Genomic DNA, 17,139 nt, shown 5'->3' on the forward strand with positions numbered 1-17,139 from the left:
AATAGGTATCAGAACAAAATAACTTTGAGTTAGATGCAATAGCTTTTAATTGCATCATTTAAATTCTTAAGCATTTCAATTTTATATTCATTCAGGGTTTTGCATAATTAATTTGCAGATTTCCAGAATGCATTAGGATGAAACTTTTAAATGGATGGATGGTTATTAATGGGTGATATATTATTCATTATTTTTGATTGTCATTGTAAATTGCATTCAGTGCTTCTGAACTAATACTAAATTCAACATCATCCCCTGAATTCAAAAGCAAAAGGCATTCTTGGTGATAATTTGCTAAAATAGAAAGGGCTTCACATATCATTTCCTAACAAATACTCTGTAACAAAGTGTTAAAATTTGTTCATGTCACACTCTTTCTCCCTGTAAGATGGCAAGACTGCCCAGGTAAAAATGAATGTCAGTTAGTTAGACTCTTCAACACCAGGCTCATCAGGTCTAGTTCAATAATAACAGACAAAGAAAATCCCAAAGCTGAAGTGATATATTTTTAACATTTGTAGGCTGTCATGATGCCATAGTAGGGAAGAAATCCTTTGTTATTAAAAAAATAAACAAACAAAACAGAGAAGATGTATGAGATGATGATGTCAGAGAAATGCTGATACTTACTGAAGCAAGAAGAAAAAAAAATGTAGTCTGAACTAAAGGCCAGAAGAGCTTTGCCAAGTGGTACTTACAGCAGGTGACACATATTCACAAATAATTCTTCTCAGCTAGAATTCAAGCTCTTTGTATATATCACCTTTCTTTCTTTTAATTTTTTAACCCTTAAGGTTTATGCCAGTATGAATCATTACTATTCTGCATATAAAATAAATGAAGAAATATCCTGAACAGTGGTCTGTAAGAAATGTAAGAAATGTGAGAAAAGCTGGAATATGTTCAAAATTTATACTGATGGTACTTATTGATGACTAGTAAGTATCAGCAAATAACGTGACACACAAAAAGTAAACTCTTATTTCCAAATGCATTTGTGACACCATTCCCAAGGGAGAACTATGGGCATCCATATGTAGGCACACATTGATAACATAGTGTAGAAAATTATCAGAAATTGCTTGAATTCTGTTTTTCAGGACATATTATTTCCCATAACTATTTGCACTGGGTCTGGCTGGGATAATGTTAATTTTTTCACAGTAGGGCTCTGTTGCATTGTTTTCAGTTTGTGTCTAAAATGTACAGTTAACACACCAGTGTTTTTGCTGGTGCTGAGCAGCACTTACACAGCATAGGGGTCTTCTCTTTCTCCCACTCCCTAACCCACTCACTGAGTAGGCTGGGGCTGTGTAGGGAGCTGGGAAGGAGCACTGTTGATGCATCTAACCTGAACTGACTTAGGAGTGACACCATACACAAAAAGCTCAGGGAAAGGAGTAAGTGGAAATATTCATTGTTATATTGTTCATATTCCCAAAAAGTAACTACTATCTCTACTGAGGCCTGGTTTTCCAGACAGTGGAACCTGCCCATCTGTGGGAAGTAGTAAATAAATTCCTTATCTTGTTCTGTGTCCATATACAACTTTTCTCCATAAATTGAACTGTCTCCATACTGAACCATGATTTTTTTCACTTTTGCTCTTCTAGTTGTTTCTCCATCTTTCTGAGGGACAATTGAAGACAGCTGGGTGGATGCTTTAGTAGCTGGTCAGTCATAATGAATTGCCAACTCATTACACTCTTTCAGATGGAATATTCTTTAAACCTCTAATTATATATGTGTGCCTATTAAAGGAAAATGATTCTTTATGGCATCTGACATGAGCAAGTTGGAACAGTTTGTAAAGCTGTGCCAAGGATCGTGTTGCATAAAGTCAACAATTTTATTTTCTGTCTGAATCAAGCAGATCTGTCAGGCATCTTGAGCTGAAATGACAGAAATCTCCTATGTTAGTACTAATCCTTCCTTGTCTAATCCTAAACTGAGCATACTTCACAAGCCATGATACATGGAAGTAACAGAGTTTTGTAGTAATCATGGATGGACTAAATCAACTTCCTTGGCAAGGCACCCAAGAACTAGAATCAGCCATGTCAAAAACCAGACTTCTCTGGTTATCATTGCTCTGTATAGAATGGCAGATCATGTGTGGAACATATTATCATATGAAAGATCATCTTTGATTTAATGATAACGTGGTCATATTTAGTTTTTCATATTCAGCTAAGTAGATCTTATTTACAACAGGTGAACTTACACTGAAAATATGGAAGGGAAGAAACAGAACAATACGCAGTTTGTAACGTTTCCCAGAGGTCTTCAGAAAACCCCCTTTCTGGTCTAGATTTTATTTTTACCTAAATACTGTGACACATAGGCAAAAATTTTTTCATTTAGTTCTGATGGAATAAAACTAATGGAAATGAAAACCAGCAAGATGTTGAGAGGCAGCCAAATGACCCAAGCCCTGCAGTTACTTAACACATAGCTTTGTTAAAAATGCACTGAAGTGTTAAAGACAGATAGACAGCAAGTGGAGAAAAAACGATTTTTTTGAAAAGGATATGCCTTGAACTGTTGTTTTCAGGCTCTCAATTAAATGACAAGAGGATACATGGAAATTATCCCTTCCACTACAGTAGTACAGAAAAAGAAGATGAAAACTGAAATAGAATGCCAGCGTTAAGTAGTATACTGGCATGACTTGACAGTGCTAATGAGAGAGTGAAAGGGTGATACCCAAACAAGCATCACATTCAGCAATATTTTATAATCATTTTATAATATACAATTGCTAATGAATTGGGAATTGTATTTGTGTGGCTAGTTTCATGTCCCAAGTTTTCTATTCTTGATAGTGGCCAAATCTTTCCATGAGCTGTCACTTCCTAGCTGATCAATCAAGCAATTTTTCATGCACATAATCAAACTGAGTAGTCTTTCAGAACTTCACTCTTTCTCCATGTGAATTATGGCCTCAGTGCTTTAGCTTTCAATCATGTAAGTCTTTAGCAGCCACTTATTTCCACTGCTAAAACCATTTTGCTATTCCTTAAACTTCTGTTTTTCCTTCCTTTCTTCCCTTTGACACCATCTCTCACATTTTCTGTTTCTGAACTCTTAATTATATTTACAAGGAGAAGTGAAGATACAGTAAGTTTTGCAATCCTCGAAACTAGTTTTTCTATAGGGATAACCAGGAGAGCCATGTGGACATTAAAAATAACCAATAATAGAATTAAAACTTCTTAAGTGCTACTCCAATTCTTTGTTTGCTCAGACTGAACTTATCATAAAGCAGTATTTCACAATGAAGAAACAAACACAAATGTATTGAGCGAAATACCACGTCATATAAATACCACAGAGAATTAGATATCATATGTATGTTTTGAAACTCTTACAACTATGAATCCATTTTCCACACCAGTTTAATCTAGATTTCTTCCTATTTCACTTCTAGGAAGTCTGCTACTGAATGCCAATAAAAAGTATAAACGAAAATGTTTTGTTCATAAGATATGTATTAGCCTCAAAATCCCAAACATTCCCAAAGTACTTGCTGCATTCCCAAAGTACTTGCTACACTATCTTAGCTAGTCACGCTGTGATAATTCTTCATTCCAGCCTCCATTGATTTTACTGTGCTGATAGAAAGCCATAACACAGTTTCCCTCCTCTCTTGTCTAAACTCAGTTTTCTGATTCCTATACATAGTTTGCAAAGGTGTACATACCAAATTACCATGCCAAGAAGTCTAGCCCTCATGACTGAGGAGAGGAAGGTCCTACTGATAATACAACCTGTAGAAACTGATCCAACATGGCAAGCAAGCTACTGTGTATTTTTAGCTCATATCAGTGAATTAAAAATAGCTCAATAGCATTAAATTTCACACATAATACACTCTTCACCTATCTAAAAGGAGTTTTCTTTCAGTCTCAGTCTGGGAGAACATATGGATGAAAAACAACTTTCTTACAGGTGGATTTGCTCTTAATTTTCCAAAGAGAATATATAACTGCTGCTCTTGTAAATGTGTAGTCTATTACAGCAGGTAATGAAAAATTCATCTGTCCATGGTTGTAATCTCCAATGGAAGCAGTCTTGTATAAAAGATCCTACTCTCCCTCTGGATGCAATAATAATAATAAAAAAATAAAATAAAGCAGCAGGAATATGATTCCTAAATATTTATTGATTATCCAAAATAAAGATACTCAGAGAGACCAAATGCACTCTACAGAAGCAGATCACTCATCTAAATGAGACATTCTGCTAAAAGACAATTGCTCATTTTTCAGAGGATTTCACAGCAGCTTAACTGTAATGTCCAATCTAAAGTTTATGAACTAACAGTCAGCAGACATCACTTAAATATCCCTTATAAGTGTGTAACTGTTGGTACCAAGTCTTATGCTGACAAGCCAGTTAAAGCCTGACTTCAAATAGACAGAACAGTACCTGTATTCAAAAAGTATGTAAAAGTAGAAAAGGAAATTGTATCTTTATGTTAAAAAAAAAGAAAAAAAAGACCATTCTTAGTTAAGATCTATTCATAAAATTACAGGTAAAAAAAAAATACAGGTGATGAAAAACAACCCACTTAGTCTTACTCAGAAAGTAATACTATGAATATTCTCACACCATGCAAGCTCTCAATTATCATGATAGTAATTGGCTCATGGAGCCATCCTGACAGCCAAACATCCTGAAAGAATGAAAATCCAAAACATATTAAGAAAGTACTAGGTAATTATAGAACCTTCACCTCTTGAAAGAAAGGGAAAAGACAAATAAATAAATAAATAAATAAAAATCGACCTAGTTTATCAGTTCCACTGGACTCACCCTATACTTTGACTTCAGAATTAGGTTATACACACTGTATTTTACTCTGAACTGCTTTAAACCAGTTGCATACCTACAGAAGAGAATCAGTAAGATAAAACTAAGAATTAAAAGCTTTTGATATAGCTTTAATGATGATCTTACTGCCTCTACTTTATTTTGATTTTTTTTTAAGTTTTTCCCTTTTCTATTATCTCCCTTCTTTCTTTTTCAAGTACTGCTGTATCCATCATCACCTGGATGAACTTCTGTGAACCTGTCAAGTTTGGAATTGGAGCCAGAGTGCAGTAAGACTGTGCTTAGAGCCAAAGCTAATTTAGTTACAGCAAAGAGACAACTCTGTCTGCTGGTGAAGAAAACTGGCTAAGTTCTGCCATTCATATCTCCCTGCATGGTATGCTGAAGGGTAAATTCAGAGCAGTTTTTAACTACAATGGTAATCTGAGAAATACTGTATTGACAAAAAATAGATAATGAGGAATCTTCTCTTGCATTTGCATACAACAGGGAAAGTCTGCTTGTTTCCTCTTGCAAACCCATAAACTCCTGACACACAGAGATCTGCATGGACCATGATAAGAATGACTTCCATGAGATGTGGAAAATGCTGGTTGCACTTCTTTAAATCTGAAAGTTACTGAAATGAGTACAGTTGCAGCAAAGAAATTAGATAAGTAAAAAAAGTAAGTGAATTCCATGTTTGCAGAGCCAAATATCTCAAGGAGTCCTAGAGATCAAAAGAATATGATTTTGTAATACTAGTCCTGCAGAGCTAATTTCTGTACTTTTGGTCCAGTTGTGATGCAAAGGCAGAAAAACTATTTGGTCAACAACTGCAGTGCATAGGCAAAACTGGAGCAAATGAAGAAAAGTTAAGTTCTGACAGCGTTGTCATTTACATTGTGCTGGGTCTTGTGTTTAACTAATCTAACATAAAAATAAAATATGCATTATAATGAAAAAAAAAAAAAGAATGACACTGAAATAACATTGGATCACTACTGAGAAGATGGGAAAAGAGAGTTTCTCTAGCAAGGAGAAATTATCAGTGGGAAATCTGAATTGATCTTGTTATGTTAGAGAAGTTATTCTGCAGACTTCAGATGCAGTACTACTGTAAATCTGCATAGACAGCGATATAATGATAAAACTATAACATATAACAAGTTAAATTTTTATACAAAAATACCATGCAGTTTCCCCAAAAGACTTTTCTGGCTCCATCAAGGAACTCTTCACATGCAGTTTCTCCATAAAATTCTGAAAGTATATTAAAAATTGATAAGGCTTTTGATGACTGATAAGCAGAGAGAGATTTACTTTACGATACATTCATTTTGCACCACTAAGGAATTCTTCCATCTTTTCCCCCCTCACATCTATGCCCTTTTTTGTGTTTTCATGAATGAAAAGCAGAATATTGAAGTCAGTTGTAAGCGTAGGGATGTTCTAAAGGTCATTCAGAACTTGAAATCAAGTTTGGGATTCAAAAATATCAGCTGAAGACTAAATATTCAAATGATGCATTTAGTGAATTATCTTCCTTCTATCAGATATATAACATACCAGAAGTACACATTTGTTTATCTTGTGCTCATATTCTGTAAGATGCACAACAGTATTCTGTACTACTAATGTCATGAGATCCTTCCCCTGTAAATCATACTCTTGGCCAGGCAGCTTCTCCAAGAACTGTTAAAGTCTAGTGAGAATCTTTGAAAATATACCAAAGTTATTTAAAGTGACATGTTAGCAATGCGAAATTAAGAAAAAGGCTTCATCTTCTTTCCATACACACATTACAGTAAACATGTTTAACAGTGAAGAGTCACCACAGATTTGTTAAATAGGCTTGTGGCTTTAAACTAGAAACCTTACCATCTGTTCTACACTAATTAAGAATGCAAAGAGAATACATTTCACAGTTACATCAGCACATAGTAAGATTAAACTGTTTAAATGACTAGGTAAAAGCTTCCAATGCTTGCACAACAATATTTCCTGCTGTGTTTCCCACGTTCATGACATAAATAAGGAAAAAATTATATCTTAGATATCATGAAAGCTTTACAACTCCTAAATACTTGTATCTGCTATTAAATGCAATGATATGTAAGCTTGTGGCTGCAATACCCACAGCAGTCATTTTCAAATCAAATCGAAATGTTAAATATGCCTTTATAGTTATTCATTTGCTTTGACACTCAGCCTCAGTGGATGCATTCTGAGTCATTTTCTATATAAGGAACACTGAAAATGCTGAGGCAGTGTTCTGAAAGGTAAGCTGGGAATGAGCAGTAACTTCACTGCTGAACCTGATGTTCTTTCAGTTCTAGACAATACTGACTACTATCTAAAACTATTTATTTACAAGAAGTTATTAGTTCTATGTTTGGTAGTAACTGGATGGAATGGTTTATACTATTTTCACACTCCCTAACTTAACTGTGGTTGTGTCAGTTTGTTCTTTTAAATCCAAAGCAGGAACTCAGCACAGAAGTGAAGAGACAATATAAAGAACAAGTTAAATTTATTTAGACATAAAGCAACTAAAAAGGGTAAGAGAATCCATGCAACAATACCATAGCTGCCTTAGCTAACATGGAAACTGACTATTGGCAGTGAACCTTAATCACATTTACTGAGTAACTACTTTTACTAATATCCAGGAAATTTAACAGGTCAGACGCTGACACCTGCCTGATGATAGTCATAAAACGAGACTTGTATTTTTGAAGAGTAAAATTGAGTATGTCTGAAGCTGAAGAAAATAAAGAGCACAACAAATGAAATGTACACAGAAATTAAAGAAGTAATCAAAAGAACAGAAGTTTACCATGTGGAATGCAGTCAGATTGAAATGCAAAGAAATGCAAAACTGTATGAGATAAAGAAGGCGAACACAAGAAATCCTTGTCTTTCACTGGAGATGAGGTACCATTAGATTCTGCAACAAAGCATCACTGTGTCTATTAGGCTTCCACAGACTGTTATAGGTTCAGATTAAATATGGGACCAGCTATGGCTTCTTTCTGTAAGAGGATTTATAAGCTGCACAATCACCCAGACTTCTAACTATAAAATAGTAATTAGATATGTAGATGATTATTAGACATGAAAAAAATAAATAAATAAAAAATTGGAATTACTTCTAAAAGAAAAGACTGCACAACCTAGCATTCAATGTTAGATACACTGTACTGGAGCTGTAGGGAATTTTCATGTTCTGATGCTAATTTCTTCAGATTTTGTAATAACATGTTGTTTTAAAAACGTAACTTGTCTATAAAAACAAAACCACAGTCCTCAGAGTAAAGTCACACCCACTCCTTTCTTAGTCAATCTCTGCTAAGTTTTGTACCAACACTGCTCTTACATTTTACTATACATACAATCAAACACACTGTGTTTTTCCATCAGACAGCCTCCTTGCAGGGCATGTGTAGGTTTCTGTTTTCAGTCCCTGTATTTTCCCCAGACTTACTTGGACAGAGCTTGTAATTGTGCAGGTCTGTTATTATGTGTGATTGCAAAAACTGAACCATCATGATTATTCACTCACTTAATGTTAGCCTGCCGCAGCTACAAAATGTGATTTAACTCAGGCATCTCCCATTGAGTCTACAGCAGTGTATTTCACGTTGAGGTTGAGCTAAACCCTTGGATGCGAGCAGTGTGGATTACTGTGCCCTCCTACAGCTCAAGCCTCCTAGTACAGTCCATGGTGAGGAACGTGGCTGTACACCTCACCTTATGACTCAGCTGCTAGCATAATTTGAGGAACAATAATTGAAAAACATTCTTCTAAAACAACGTATGAAAGGGTTTGAGTGAATCCATCTGGCACTTGCATCAAATGGGGCAACATGAGGGTGTTCTGCTCACTCCTGGGAGCGGCAGAACCACCTCCCGCCCTGCAGGCTGGTTGCAACTCTGTAGCCCAGCCGAAGCAGCTGCCCACGAGGCTCCAGGGGTACGTTTCCTAGAACTGCTTGTGTGGAGAGGGACTTTAAAGACTTTTTCTCCAGCAGGTTGGCACCAAAACCTTAAAACTCCAATAAGAAGACTCAGGAATAACTCACCAAACGCAGCTAACGCCGAGCACCATCAGGCTTTTAGCGCAGTTACCGTCGCAGCGCCCGACCTGTCGCCCAGCTGAGGCAAGGCTCAGGGCCGGCTACACTTTCCTTCGCGAAGTTTCTTTGCCCGGCGGTGCTTCCACCTGCCGCCGTCGCGAGCGGGGCCGAGCTGAGGCTGTGCTCTCCCCCTTCCCATCCAGCCGGCTGCGCGGGTTGCAGCTTGCTCTCAGGTCAGTGGGTTTCAGCTATCAAATAGCCGCGTACCTTTTTCAGAGATTAACAACAGGTCGGTTTTTGCCTTGCTTTTGTTGTTGTAATTTGGCAGTGCTTTGAGCATCTCCCCCTACCAGCTGTGTGTGTCCCTGACCGGCCGGAGCTCACGCAGGCACTCAGGGCTGGCAGGGGAAGGTAGTGTTGCAGCTCGTCCTGATATGTCGAGGTGTAACTGTTTTCCTTAGTTATCTTTTTGTTTAATAAGTAGCGCAGCAGGGTGCTAAGGAAACAAATTGCAACTACTAAAGCGTGTTTCTGCTGTATAAAAGAACAAATTTATGATTCTGCTTTTATTGGAGCCCAAGGTCCCTTAAGGGATTGGGATGGGTTTAAAGGAACTATTAAAGTTATTGCTGGGAAACGAGATTTGATTAAAAAAGCAGCAGTGAAGTTGCTTAACAAAAGCATTCTAGTGAAATAATGCTGTTTTGGGTCACTACTTGAATTCCACATCCTTCTTTTTTGAAAATATCTTAATATTTCTGGCAGCTATTAAATGAAGAAATCTCCAGCTGGTTACTTAATACTTGAACAACATTTGAAGGTTGCTACAAAACAGACTCTTAGTGATGTGTGTTGTTAGGTGACCACGTGCGATATTCTGGTACTTCCTGCCTGCTTTTAGGATTTACTTCTTCAGAAATTACAAGAGCAATGCCAGTAGTGATCACTGGCAGTCTTTCATAACTAATGATATGAAAAGTTGAGAAGACTCATGGTGTAAGGTGGCTTTCCAGTTGCTTTTTTCCCCTCTATTTGAAAAGTTAAGAGTTGTGCTCATACTATATATCTTGAACTACAGGTGAGCAATTGTTGTTGTAGGTTCTCTAGCTAGTTTTCAGAATTGTCCTCCTGAAATGCTGTAAATTGAAAGCACTGAAAGTTCTTAAAAGCTATGACTGTTTGGAATGGAAACCTCTGGGATAGTAGTACATCTGCTGATTTTGCAAAGAATAGTTTTGGCTGGTTGTTTTCTTTTATTATTCTTATCTTTTTCTTTAATTGGGCACAAGACTGTGATGTGACAGATATTTCTTCCTAAGACTGTCCTAATGTCCATGCATGAGCGTTTGGTATACATGCTGAAAATCTATGTTCTGTGGTCATATAATATCAGGATAGAAACGAGTCACTTTTTTTTGGAGGGGACTGATGGTGTAGCAATTGGACAGATCAACATGATGGGAAAAGGTGTTTCACCAGAGATGTAATGACAGAAGGATCAGCACGACAGAAAGGTGCTATAAAGGAAGGGAAGATTGCTCACCTGTATCAGAAGATTCCAGGTTCACAGGGGAAAGCTCCACCAAAGAGGAACCCTCAGAAATTATTTCCTCAATGACAGTCAGCCCTTAAATGGGGAACTAAAATGCCAAGTCAATTGTTGCCTATAAATAAATTACTAGAGGCTGTTGGAGGTGACTGCCATGTTTACTCACATCTCCCACCCAAACTGAAAGTGGGAGAGAACAGGAAACAAAATAGAACCTGTAGATTGAGGTAGAAACTATTTACCAAGGTAGAATAGAAAAATGAAAACTAAAATCTAATAATAACAGTATGTCTATACATATATTCACAATGCAGATAATTACCACACAGCAAGAATACAGTGACCCACCAATAACAAAAGATCTCACCTCAGCAAAGCAGTGGCTGCTCACAGCTTTATTCAGTAACAACAAAGATTCTGGTTTGTTGTTAACAGTGTTTTGGCTGAAACTAGGCCATCCATAAACAAGCATCAGATTTTTAATTGGTCAAATAACTGTACCCTTCACATGACAAGTAGTAATCTGTCATAAAAGAATTACTGTCTTTATAAAAGAAAGTCTCAACTTCTGGTTATGCTTGTGTAATTAACACTTGTGGCATCAGCTATAAGAGCCTCAGTGCCAATACTTGAATTAGATTGGTTTTATATTATTACATTTGCTTTCAGATGTTGCAAATTTGCTTATGTTTTATTACACTGATAATTTGTTATGATCAGATCAATTTTTTTCACATACCTGAAAGTTTTCTAGCTTTTTAGCTTATATGATAGATAAGTATCCTTCAGTTTTTCTCTCCTTGTCTGTTGCAACCTACTTTTTTAACAAATGCGTGTCATTTTTAGTAACACTAAAAATTGTATAAACTAGAATATTGAAGTGCTTTACCTCTTTTGCTTCCATTAGGTATTAAAGATGTGTTTGATAGAACATGTGGTTTATTTTTCCCCTCCAGTATGCCTACCTAAAAATGATTAAGTGGTGGTAATACTTGAATAAAGTCTTTCCCTTAAGGGAAGTCTGAACTCCTCAATGTGAAAGTTACACAAGTCCCTTTTACTCTCTGTGCATTTAAGGTCTAGCGTTTCATAACAATTCTGGAGGAATGTTAGGAGTTGAAAGTCAACTTATAGAAGAGGTGTATTCATGGTTCACTGATACTTATGGAGGTTATACTGGGATCAGTAAACTTAACTGTTCAGTTTCAATTTCTTAACTAAAACTTTTGTTCCTTCAGAGAGTTTCGTTTTATTTCTTGTTTAGGAGCTAATGCAGCATTCACAGATTTCTGTTATGTCTAAGATGTACTCTCTTCATAGATAGCAAGTGTTTACAGGCTAATATCATACAAATGTTCTTATTATAAATGTTTTTTTATAAACCTTTTATATTTATCCAAGAATATGGAACAGTTGCATGAAATAAAAACTATAAAAAAATTAATCGGTTCATCAATCCTTGTCTCTATTGTGAGGATAGCCCATAGCACTGTAATTATTTCATGCATAAAAATGTTGCATTCAGATAATTACACACTTATTCAACCCTAGTGTAATGCATAAGACTATCATGATTAAATTATGGGAATAGATTAAGTACAAAATGTAAACTTCTGAAAGGTTTGGCTATTTCTATGCAGGACATTATTTTATTAATCTGAAAGCATAGTAAAACTTTAAGTTCTCCGTTACAAATGCATCTGCATAATTGCTTACTGCTATTAAATATATTTCTTCCACAGAGCTAATGTTTCTAGAATGCCCTTACAATAAAGCTTTTTTTACAGTTTAAAAGAACGTTAGAAGAAAAATTTTCATGGTTTTACTCCTATTTTGAACCCTGACAGGGTTCAGACAGTTCCTTATAGGATCAGTAGGCAAGTTAGGAGTATGCCTCATGGACCACTGTTTACAGTCTTCTTTGACTCTAATTGGCACTGATTTTTCCCGCAAAGAGGCCATTTATTTATTTATTTTCAATTCCGTGCTCTTAATTTGTCCCCTCTTACTACTACTGCTCATTAGACCTGGAATATATCTTTACGTTAGGCACAGAGTGCAATAAGATGAACATACATGATTTCTCTGCTAATTAACTTGTTAGTTGTAATGGGAATATTTATGAACTAATTACAAGGATAATATGGGATAATTAGTAGGGTTTGTTTGTTTGTTTGCTTAATTTCTTATTGAGAAAGTATAATACTTTGAAAAGTGGAGTTACAGCACACAGACCTACTGACATGCGCTTCACTTTGTACTTCTATGTTACTTATTGGAGGTTGTCATTCATATTATTTAGACTACGTTGCTTACTGTATAATGAGCTCTAATATACAATTTAGCATTTTTCTTAGATTCAGGGTTTGAACTGCACACACACTATAAGGGAAAGAATATATTGTAGGGATGGTAGATGTAGAGGAAGGAAATTAAAACTCACTTCAAAAATTGCGACAAGAACACCCACTACTCATTATATTTTCTAATGTGAAATATACAGAAATTCCTTTCTTTGCCGTTGTACTGCAATGCAACAGTGACCTATTTGTTCATATTTTTCACTAAGCTGAGAGCACATTTTGCCATTATGTCATCTTTTGGAATCTAAAAGGATTTGTCATAGCTAGCCTTGGGTTTCCTTGGGTACCTCTCTTTGGTTACGTTCCCTTTAATTTTAGTTTTTAATTTACCATCTAGCATCATTACCAGATTATATCCTTTTCATTTACAGTGAGAAAGAAAATGTAATTCTGTTCAACTATCTCAAATTTGTTGTTAAGGGCAGCTAACACTTCTGTTCTACGAATAAATGCATCTTAATTAAGAAGAGAGAAATTATGGAGAAGGAAATGCAGTTAGCAGCAGACTAAGCTGTCTGTAGTAAAGTCAGTAGGTTTAAAATACCTTCAATGAATTTATTCTTTTTCCTTAGACCAATATGAAACAGAGTTATTCAATAAAATTCCAGTGTAGGCACATTGCACAAAGGATCTATTAACCTGCGTAATGAAACAAGGCAGATTCTGATGAAAAAGTTTGTGTTCACAACTGTTTCTAGTTGCTTGTCACATCTGAGATGCTAATGTGGCAATGGAAATCGAGTGAAATACTTCCCTGGTTTTGCAAGGGTGTTTGCTCAATTATTTTCCCCTGAGCAATGTTAAGCTCAGTCAAATGGCTAAAATTATTGAGCTTATTTCTTGACACATCAGCAAAACCTCTGGCACCAAGGCTTGTAATAAAGACCCCCTATTTACTGAGGTATCTATAATTTCCGTTGAAATGTCTCAGAAGACTTAATTTCTACTGAATAGAAGCAAGTATGTCATTTTAATTTCTCATTAAAGATCAATTTATCTAACTGAATGTAAAATTGCCTTTCTGACACACTCCCTTTCCTTTCTCTAAATCTTGCAAGCCCTATTTCAAGGACTTAAGTGAACGAAAGAAATGCCTGAGACCCTATTTGTCTCTTTATGTAAAACATGCATCACCTTCAAATCATACAGTATGTATGAACCCAGACCTAGTGGGAAAAAAGTTTGAAATCAGGAGAATTAAGATGGAGCTTCATAATATTACTGAGTCTTTAAGTTGACTCTATTGTTCTTTGGATCACATTATTTCCTTCTGTATGCGTTCTAAAATGTTCTATAAATTGACCTATAGTATGTCAATGTTTGTCTCTTGAATCTTCCAGCTGTTTGAAAGCTAAACTTGACGCAGCCTTAAGAACATAACAGCGTATTTCTGTGTTACAGTTTAATGTGTGTACAAGCAGTGTACTACTGTATCTCCCAGAGTGATGTGAATGAATGAAACTTTTTAAGATGTTCTGAGCTTTCCATACAAATAACTCATTACAGGGTCAGTTTTGGAAGGTTCTTTTTGAAAATATGCATGCTTGTTGCTAACAAATCACATTCTTAGTTGTCTTCTCCATGTGTCAGATCAGAAGCACGGGCTTCTGTGGAAAGAATACAACTTGTTTAAACTGCTGCAGAGTTCTGGTGATCTTGTGTGCCTTAATATTGTCAATGGTAATTGTGAGATGTTTCTTGATGTTGAAAAACACTAAAACTAGCTTTAAAGCTTCTTGAATGAGGACTATTCAAGAATATTTTAAAAATAATTATTTTTTTGATTTTACACAGAAATTATAAGGCTTGTCTAGATTTCCCCCTGCCCCCACCAAGAAATTTGGTGCTATTTATCAGTGTTCAGGCAAGACTGATGAATGTGAGACAACGTAATGAAATCTTGATAGGGCTCCATTGGATTTCACAAGAAAATAGTTATAGTTAAAAATGTAAAGTCTGTAGCAAAAGTAGCTTGTCCTGCGGCAATCTCAACTACAATTAGTTGTCATTAATAATGCAAAGCTGAAAAAGTTTGCTAAAGAAATCCAGAGCATTAATATTTTATGGTTGCTAATATGCTTTGATTTCAGTTAGCTTTTTCCTACTTGAGCCAGGAAGAAGTGGTTTTGAGAAGTGTTTTTCTATATAAGTTGAGAAATATTAATCATTTTGTCAGGAAACCCCATGGGAAGTTGCATCTTAGAAGGCTTATTTTCAGACTGCTTTCTCATTCAGGTTGTTGTGATTAACATTACATGAGTCTTTTGCTTTTAAGTCCAAGTGAGAAATCTTGGTCTATCAAAGCCTGAGGCAAAAGTTGCGTGGTTATATTTGGAACGAAATCCTGATGCTATAAATAACCAAAGCTTGACAAGTGCCAAAAATTTGAATGAGTTCAGTACATATGAAACTCCTTTCAGGTAACTAACAGTTAATAATTGAAACTTGTATTCCCCTTCCCCCCCCAACCCCCCCAACTTCCCCACAGTCCTGAGGCCATACAGCCTAGAAGTCTGCTAATCTGTTTTATCTTTATCAAAACTAGTTTCATAGTCTTTGGTGATAACTCAGAGTGGTTGGTGAATGTAATGTGGTAAAAGAAATTGCAGTCTGTCAAATCAAAATGAAAGGGAAAGGAGTTTTATTTTATCTATATTTCAGAGGAGAGCCAATGCGAAAGCATGTTATTGCGTACTCTGCTACTGGCAGCAGATCTATATGGAGAGTACCACCTGAAACCCAAATCTTTGTGAAACTGCAGAGGGTGCTATGGACAGAATACTAAGAATCTTCATTAAAAACAGGCAGTAAATCTGTCCAGAATTCACAGGTATGAATTAGTGGCAAAAACAGTCTAAGATTGATGCTTTTGATGTTAGGGTTAGTCATTCCAGATATTTAAGAAGTTTTTTTTCTTGCTGTGAGCCTTTAACTTGCTTAGAGCTAATGATTACCTATTCTGGTTACTAATAAAGCAATTGGTCCTCTCTAATCGTGATTCTGATGAAGTGGTTGTTTTGGTGTTATTGTGCTAGAAAAGTAGTATTATGGCATTGTTCATGGAATTTTGCTCTACCCTTAAAAAGATGGTCTATCTTGGAAAGATAGAAACTGTTTCTCTGAACAGCTATTGAAATTAGATGTAGTGATAACTACAGCATACGGTCATCATTACATTTAAGTCAATATTCCCCTCCCATATCCAGGAGGGAGTAAACTTTTCGAAAGAGCTGATAATACCAGGACAAGGGAAAATGTATTTAAGTTGAAAGAGGGTAGATTTAATTTGGATTAAATTAATTAAAAGTGCCTCTGGTGGCGCAGTGGTTAAGAACACCGCTTTGCAACACCAGAGGCTTGGGGTTTGAATCTCCCCTGTGGTGCAAGTGGTAGAAGTGCCGCTCTGCTACATAGAGGCTCGAATCCCAGGGGTTGGACTCGATGATCTCTAAGGTCCCCTTCCAACCTGCACGAGACTGTGATACTGTGATACTGTGTGGATGTCAGGGGGAAGTTCTTTACAAGGAGAGTGGTGAGGTCCTGGAACAGGCTGCCCAGGGAGGTTGTGGATGCCCCGTCCTTAGAGGTGTTCAAGGCCAGGTTGGATGGGGCCCTGGGCAACCTGATCTAGTAATTGTGGAAGTTTGGTGGCCCTGCCAGGCAAGGCGGTTGGAACTTCATGATCCTTGAGGTCCGTTCCAACCCAGGTCATTCTGTGATTTTGAGGACTTTGCACAAAGGTTACGTTTTGGGACGTGCTTTTATTAGAATTTGGGAAAAAACAAAAACAAAAACAAAAAAAACACCTAACCCCTCAATCTTGTTGATTTCCATTTTTTATTTATTATGAAGATTTTTCTCAGTTTATTGCTGTCTGACATTTCTTCATCTACCTGCTCCAGAGAGTACTTTGCCTGAGGTGTGATATTCTACTTGGAAAATATTACTGGAATATTTTTTTTTAGGTATGAATAAACAAAAAAATTGGCTTTATTATAACTCTTAATAAAACAATTTTTTATATTTTACTAAGACACAAAAAATTTTCTATTTACCTCCTCCTGCCCCCCCTCTACAGTTGTTTAATATGTATTTTGTTAAGCTGTCATTTTGTAGAAAAAAATTAACTTTCAGTCAGTGATTATTTTGGCACAGTGTAAAGATGAAAGAGCTATTGGATTAGCTTACTTATTAATTCCTGTCAGTATTTTGCCATAAACAGCATAACGTAGCTAGCCTTTTAGCAATTTTTAAGTATGTTTCTTTGAATCAAAGAAAACTCATTCTATTTACTGTACTAAAAAAAAAAAAAAAAAAAAAAGAAAAAAAGCAT

Source organism: Coturnix japonica, chromosome 4 (genome assembly GCF_001577835.2).
Source record: "Coturnix japonica isolate 7356 chromosome 4, Coturnix japonica 2.1, whole genome shotgun sequence".
NCBI lineage: Eukaryota > Metazoa > Chordata > Aves > Galliformes > Phasianidae > Coturnix > Coturnix japonica.